Genomic DNA, 6,441 nt, shown 5'->3' with positions numbered 1-6,441 from the left:
GAAGAAATGTTCCCTCCTCCAAGGTCTCCTGGCCTATGTTTCTCTCTTGAACTGATGGATGGATGGATGCATGGATGGATGGATGGATGGATGGATGGATGGATGGATGGGGGGGAGGAAGAGAGACAGAGAGAGACAGAGACAGAAAGAGAGGGAGACAGAGGGAGAGAGAGAGAAAGAGACAGACAGACAGACAGACAGACAGACAGACAGAGACAGACAGAGAGAGAGAGAGACAGAGACGGAGAGAGACAGAGACAGAGACAGACAGAGTCTTTACAGAAGAAATGCCTTTGGAAATGTTTACACTATATAAACCATCTCCATTTCCTTAGGGTGTTTAAAGTGAGGAACCAATGGCTATATCTTGAATGACCTACTTCAATCTCTACAAGTGATTTTATTAACAATATGATTACATCTATGTTGCTATATCGTATTACATAACCCATAGCAGGCAAAACAGTGTGGTTATTTATGTCCTATCATCCCAGGCAGCATTACGCATCATCTGAGTTATTATCCAGCACCCCCTCCTGATTCACCACAACAAATCCTCCAGACTTTCTAGAGGATACACCTTCCCTAGCCATATCAGACACACTTTTGACAGATATAATATGAGCCAGGATTTTACACTCCAAGTTGGAACTTGCATATATATTGTTACATGGAACTTATTATATGAAGCACAGGTTTCATACCAATTTGAGCTCTATTTCCTAATTTTTTTTGGAGCAAAACCATGCATAATTTTAATGAGCAATTTATACAGGTTACAACCTGACTTCTTAAAGGAAAAATTATTTAGTTTAATTGCAGGTGCTCAATAAATATTTGCTGAATTTAAGGGACCAGTGGGATACTAACTAGCATAATGGTCTGTTGCAGCTTGCTGCAAGGTTCTGTACTGCCTAAAGTTATCAAAACTTGAATGAAGACAGGAAGCACACTCAATCCTCATTCTCCTTGACATCTCTGCAGCGTTGACACTGTTGACCTCCTTCTCCTGGCTAGCTCTCTTCTCTGGTTCGGGACAATTTCTTGATTCTCTTTCTACCTAACTGCTCCTTCTTAATAGCCTTTTTAGATATCAGCCACAACACAGCCCCTAACTGTAAGTATACCACAAAGTTCTGTCCTATATTCTTTTTTTCTTCTCTCATTGCATCACTGTTTCCAAAGATTGTTTTGTTCGATAGAGTGAAAAGTTCTTCCCCAGACCCACAGACTGCCATATTACCCAGGACATGCCTCTAGCTACAGTATGCTGCCTGCTTTTCCCCTGACATGATCTGACCTGAACAAAGTATAGCACAACCACACACCTCCTTATAATTCCTAGTATCTTTATTGCTCTGAATGTAGCCCAAGATCATACTAGGTTTTCTAATTGTCACATTACATTATTACTGATATTTAATTTAGTTCATGGTCCACCAAAATCTCCCCAACACAGATATTTCAACATAGAGCAATCTATATGAGAAACTAAACTTTTGTTAGTGCAGTTTGTTTTTGAGATGTACACATGTATACATATAATATATAATTTAATAAGATAAAACTCCTATTTATGTCCCTTTCTGTCCTTTTTCTGTCTTCAAATTACTTCCTAAATATGCTTTCATAATCTTATATTAGTGAATTTGATTTTTTTAACCCTAGTGTAATACTTCATGTTTATTCCTAGTAACTAATTTCATTTCGTGAAATTTGGCCCCAAATTCTAGCCTTTTAAGATCTTTTTATTATTAATTTTTTTGGTCCGGGGGAAGGCAGGGAAATTGGGGTTCAGTGACTTGTCCAACATCACACAGTTAGTAAGTTTTAAGTGTTTGAGGCCAAATTTGAACTCTCCTACTGACTCCAGGGCCAGTCCCTATTCACTGTACCACCTAGCTGCCCCTTAAGATCTTTTTAGATACTGACTCTGCAATTCATTGTGCTAATGATTACTCCCAGTTTTATGACATATGTAAACTTAATAAGCATGTCATTTATGGTTAATCCAAATTAATGATAAAAAATGTTAAGCAGTACAAAGCTAAGCTCAGATCCCTGTGGTACTCCATAGGAAACTTCCTTCCAAATTAACAATAAACCTTTAATGATAGGCCATTTAACCAGTTATGAATCCATAGCATTGTACTGTTGTCTGTCCCATATCTTTCCATCTTTTCTACAAGAAGAGCATGAGTCAAGCTAAATGGAAGCTAAGAATGTTAACACAATCTTAGACACGTTAAAGGAGGTAGGGCTCCAGGTGGCTAGGTGGCGAAGTCAATAGAGCAACGGCCCTGGAGTCAGGAGGACCTGAGTTCAAAATTGACCTCTGACACTTAATACTTACTAGCCGTGTGACCTTGGGCAAGCCACTTAACCCCAATTGTCCTGCACTGCCCCCTCCAAAAAAGCAAAAAGAAAGAGGCACGGCTTCTAGTCCAAGGAAGTAGTACTCTGCCCTAGTAAGACTACATTGGGAGTACTGTGATCAGTTTTAGGCACCACATTTTAAGAAAGACATCGATAAACTGAAGAATATCCAAAAGAGGGAAATCAGTATGGTAAAGGGCTTTAAGTTTATATATATGAGAATTAGTTGAAAGACCTGGGAATGTTTAATTTAGAGAAGAAAAGACTCAGTCAGGTCATGATAGGTTATCAAGAACTTGAAAGTTTATCAAGAAGGATTTTTTTAAAATTATTTTTCAATGGCAAGGGGTAGGAAGGAATGAAAATAGATTTTTGTTCATTGAAAAAATAAAATTTAATAAAAAAGAAAGAATTTCATGTAGAAAAGAAATTCAATTTGTTTTATTTGATCACAAAGAGCAGAACTAGCAGTAAGGGATAGAATTTTCAAAGAGGCAAATTTAGACATGACTTAAGAAGAAACTTCCTTACTATTAGATCTATTCAAAAGATTGGTAGAAGAGTAGATAGAGCTCTGGGCCTGAAATCAAGATGACTCAAATTCAAATCTGACCTCAGACACTTACAAGCTGTGTGACCCTGGGGAAGTCACTTCATCTCTGTTGGACTCGGTTTTTCCTCATCTGTAAAATGGGAATAATAATAGCACCTGCTTCCCAGTGTTGTTGTGAGGATTAAATAAGATAAAAATTGCAAAGCACCTACTGAAGTACCTAACACATAGTAATCCCTATATAAATGCTAGCTCTCTCTCTCTCTCTCTCTCTCTCATTTGTTGGGTAAAATGTAGGAAGCACTCTTTTACAGGTATGGATTGCACTAGACGTTCACTGAAATGCCCTCCAACTTTGAGATTCTATATTAAATTCTATTAGATCTACAATGAGAATTTTAGTAGCATATTAGATGATTAGTGATCAAAGCCTTCAGCAAACAGCAGAGCATAATACACAAATATTTTGTGTTTGTTTTTGTCTGAACCTATGAGTTCCATCAGTTTAGGGAACTCCTAGTATGCAAAAATCCCTCTGTAAATACAAATCAGGTATTTTTTTTCATCTTTGAGAATTTCCTGGGGCACCAAGGGTTAGTTTAAGTTACTTGCTGATAGGCACACAAGTATGAGTCAGAGACAAGACTTAAATCCACAGCTTCTTGACTTCAAGGTCTCTATCCTCCCTGAGGCCATTAAGGACTAGACCACCACATTCTTTCTCTAGCTTTAAGATTTCAAAATAGTACAGTAAAGCACTGAGTGACGTCATGAATATAAGCTCCTTGAAGGCAGGAACTTTCTTTCATTCTTTGTGTCCCCAGGGCTTAGCACAGTTCTTCAAACTTAAAAACAAATGCTTGATGTTCGACTTATTAATAGGACCAAAGTACTGGAGCTAATTAATTAGATATCTGAACCCCCATGAGCCCAAGAAAATCATCCTGGATTTCTCTTATTCCTGTGTTCTATATGCTTTCTGTGCCTAGGGGCTCCCTGGCCACATGCTACCCTGTGTACCCCTCCAAGTCTGTCTGCCTTTGTATGACATGGAGATATTAATTCTATAAGATGAAGGCTGTTTCCTGGATCCAGTGTAAAGTAAGGCACCTTAAGTTTTCCTTTAGGGGTCTTCTCATAAATATTTCAAATAGGCTATTGTTCAAAGTTTTGCACAAAAAAAAAATGAACTTGGATAGACCTTAAAAGTTTTAGAAGTCCAATTATGCCTCATTTCCACAAATCCTACCTAATTCAAGAGAACATGGTGATCTAGGAAAGTTAAGTTATAGACTGGGATCATAAGCAGAATTCTTTCTGATCACCATCAGCGGTGGGATATCAAGTATGCAATGAAGGACTACCTATCAAACTATTTCTCTAAAGCAGAGCTGTCAAACTGAAAGCCCACAGGCCACAAGTTGCCCAGCTGAATGCCCACGTAAGCCAAATCAAAATGCAGTTGAGAAATGTTTTACAAAATAAATAAAACACAACACAAGTAATATTGATTTGTCTTTTTCTAAGTCAATATGTGATCCTTTTCTTTTTTTAGTTTGGCACCACTGCTCTAAAGGAAAACATTTAAAGTAGAAGAAAGGTTTAAAATTTTCATTGTAACTTTACACTTGATGAAACCAGTAACTGCTATTCACCCTTCAAGTAATGCAGTAATACAAGAAACACTTGCCTATCGGTAGCTGAGGATGCCTGCAGCATACAGGTATTCCATATATACAAGTCTTTTGCTCAAATGATTGATTACCTCTGTTGTTGCTGCCACATTCATTATGCTCCCACAGTGGGCTCAGTAGCACCTGATGATTTTGTGGGTGGTAGTCACTTAACTTCTCTGGACTTCAGTTTCCCTATCAGGAAAATGAGAGAGTGGTACCCAGCATCTCTTCCAGTTTGAAATCTTCTCATACACAGCCTTCTTTCTCTTCTCCCCAACCACCACAGTCCCTTCATAAAAAGAGGGACAAGTCAAAACTTGGTTTGATTGAAAAACACACAGTCTGAGAACTATGAGCTTCCTTCTAGGGAGACAAAGTTACAAAATCCTTACCGAGGGGATGTGGGCAAATTAGAATAAAACAAAACAATAAGGAGAAATTTAGTCCATCTTTTCTGTTAAAAAAAATTTAAGTGAGGGGCAGCCAGGTAGCACAGCGAGTAAGAGCACCGACCCCCAGTGTCGGGATAACCTGGGGGATGGAATCCGGGCTCAGACACTTAGCATCCACACAGAAACACCTGGCCGTGTAACCTTGAGCAAGTTACTTAACCCCAATTGCTTAAAAAATAATAATAATAAGTGGTAAGATTGCTTCCCCAAAGGGAGATTGCCTAGTGTAATGGTCCAGGTACCCAATTTTTCAAATGCAAAAGACCAGAATTCAAATCCTTAATCTGACACTGCATGATCTTGGCTAAGTGACTTAATTCTCTGGGACTCAGTTACCTCACCTCTAGGTGAGGTTTGTACCAGATGGCCTGAGATCCTTTCCAACTCTAAATCTAGACATCTAAGAAATCCGGGAGCCCTGAGCAAATTCAGAGGAATGTCCTCCTTCTAAATATTTTCCATTTGCCCTAATTTTATATGCTGATGGAGGAATAAAGATGAAGGAAAGGAAGAAAAGATTCGAGGGGAAGAATTAAAAGGTAAAATGTCTTTATAATTCATTATATTATCATAGGTTTCTTTTCCTGAAGCTCCTATATCGATGGAGCAATCGGAAAGACAGTCTAGAACAAGCAATACCTGACTCCTGGGACTGAGACTTTTTTTATTCTTCAATATGTGGTGCCACTCCAAAAAGGGCAAAATTTATTATTAAAGAAATTTCCATAAACAACGTTTTCCGGTGTTTCTCACCAAGGTCTTCCATCCAGTTCAGCTGCCACCTTCTCCCCTACCCGTCCCATGCAATCCCCTCATGGGACCTCAGACTTAGCTCTCCAGTTTGGCAATTTCCAAGTTGTATGCGCAGACTGGAATGAGAAGACTCTTGTCTCCAGCGGAAGATCCTGCTGACCAAGCGGAAAATGACCGGCCGGACACACTTCGGGGCTTTCCCAGAAAGAAAGGGTGGCTTTTCCTGAAGCCTAGGCAGAGTAAGAGACAAAAACAAGAGGAGTTCCCCCGATCGATCGCCTTAAGTCTTAAGACTGGAGAGCGAAACTCTTTTTTTTTCCACTGCCCATACAACGTGCGCATCATCCAGACAGTCCCTTCTTAGAAGGAGGTGTCTTCCCAGGGTGGAGACCTGGTGGTTGGCTTCCATCCCTGCGAGCGCCGGCAGGGAGGCTGAGATCGCTTGAGCCACAGGGTGTGAGGCACTGAATCGGGTGATCCCTTCGAGGGAGGAGCAGGGAGGGGAAGGAAGAGGAGGCTGCGCTGAGCGGCCAGTGCCAGGCGCGTCTTCTCTCACGCGCGGATCCAGGACTGGAGAGGTTTTTAAGCTGCTGACGTAGCCTGGCAAGTTTGGGAAGGGAGGAGCGGCCGC

The 6,441-nt window shown here is 40.1% G+C and overlaps 1 long non-coding RNA gene across 3 annotated transcripts in view; it reads right to left on the bottom strand.

The window, feature by feature from the left end:
* LOC138160143 (uncharacterized) overlaps positions 1–6,217 on the bottom strand; it is a 361,415-nt gene extending 355,198 nt beyond the window's left edge. For 2 of the 3 annotated variants that reach the window (XR_011168086.1, XR_011168085.1), the window contains exons 1-2: positions 5,697–6,217; positions 4,695–4,894 (exon numbers count right to left, since the gene is read on the bottom strand). This is a non-coding gene — a long non-coding RNA (uncharacterized lncRNA). Of the gene's footprint in view, positions 1–2,788; positions 4,895–5,696 lie in introns of those variants that run through there. The other variant, XR_011168084.1, reaches the window with a different exon arrangement.
* Between the last annotated feature and the right edge of the window lie 224 nt (positions 6,218–6,441).

This window comes from Petaurus breviceps, unplaced genomic scaffold (assembly GCF_028583685.1).
Source record: "Petaurus breviceps papuanus isolate PSGF00001 unplaced genomic scaffold, PetGlider_PUasm1.0 179, whole genome shotgun sequence".
In the NCBI taxonomy this organism is placed as follows: domain Eukaryota; kingdom Metazoa; phylum Chordata; class Mammalia; order Diprotodontia; family Petauridae; genus Petaurus; species Petaurus breviceps.
The sequence above is the reverse complement of the archived record's forward strand: the minus strand, read 5'-3'. Positions and strand labels throughout refer to the sequence as shown.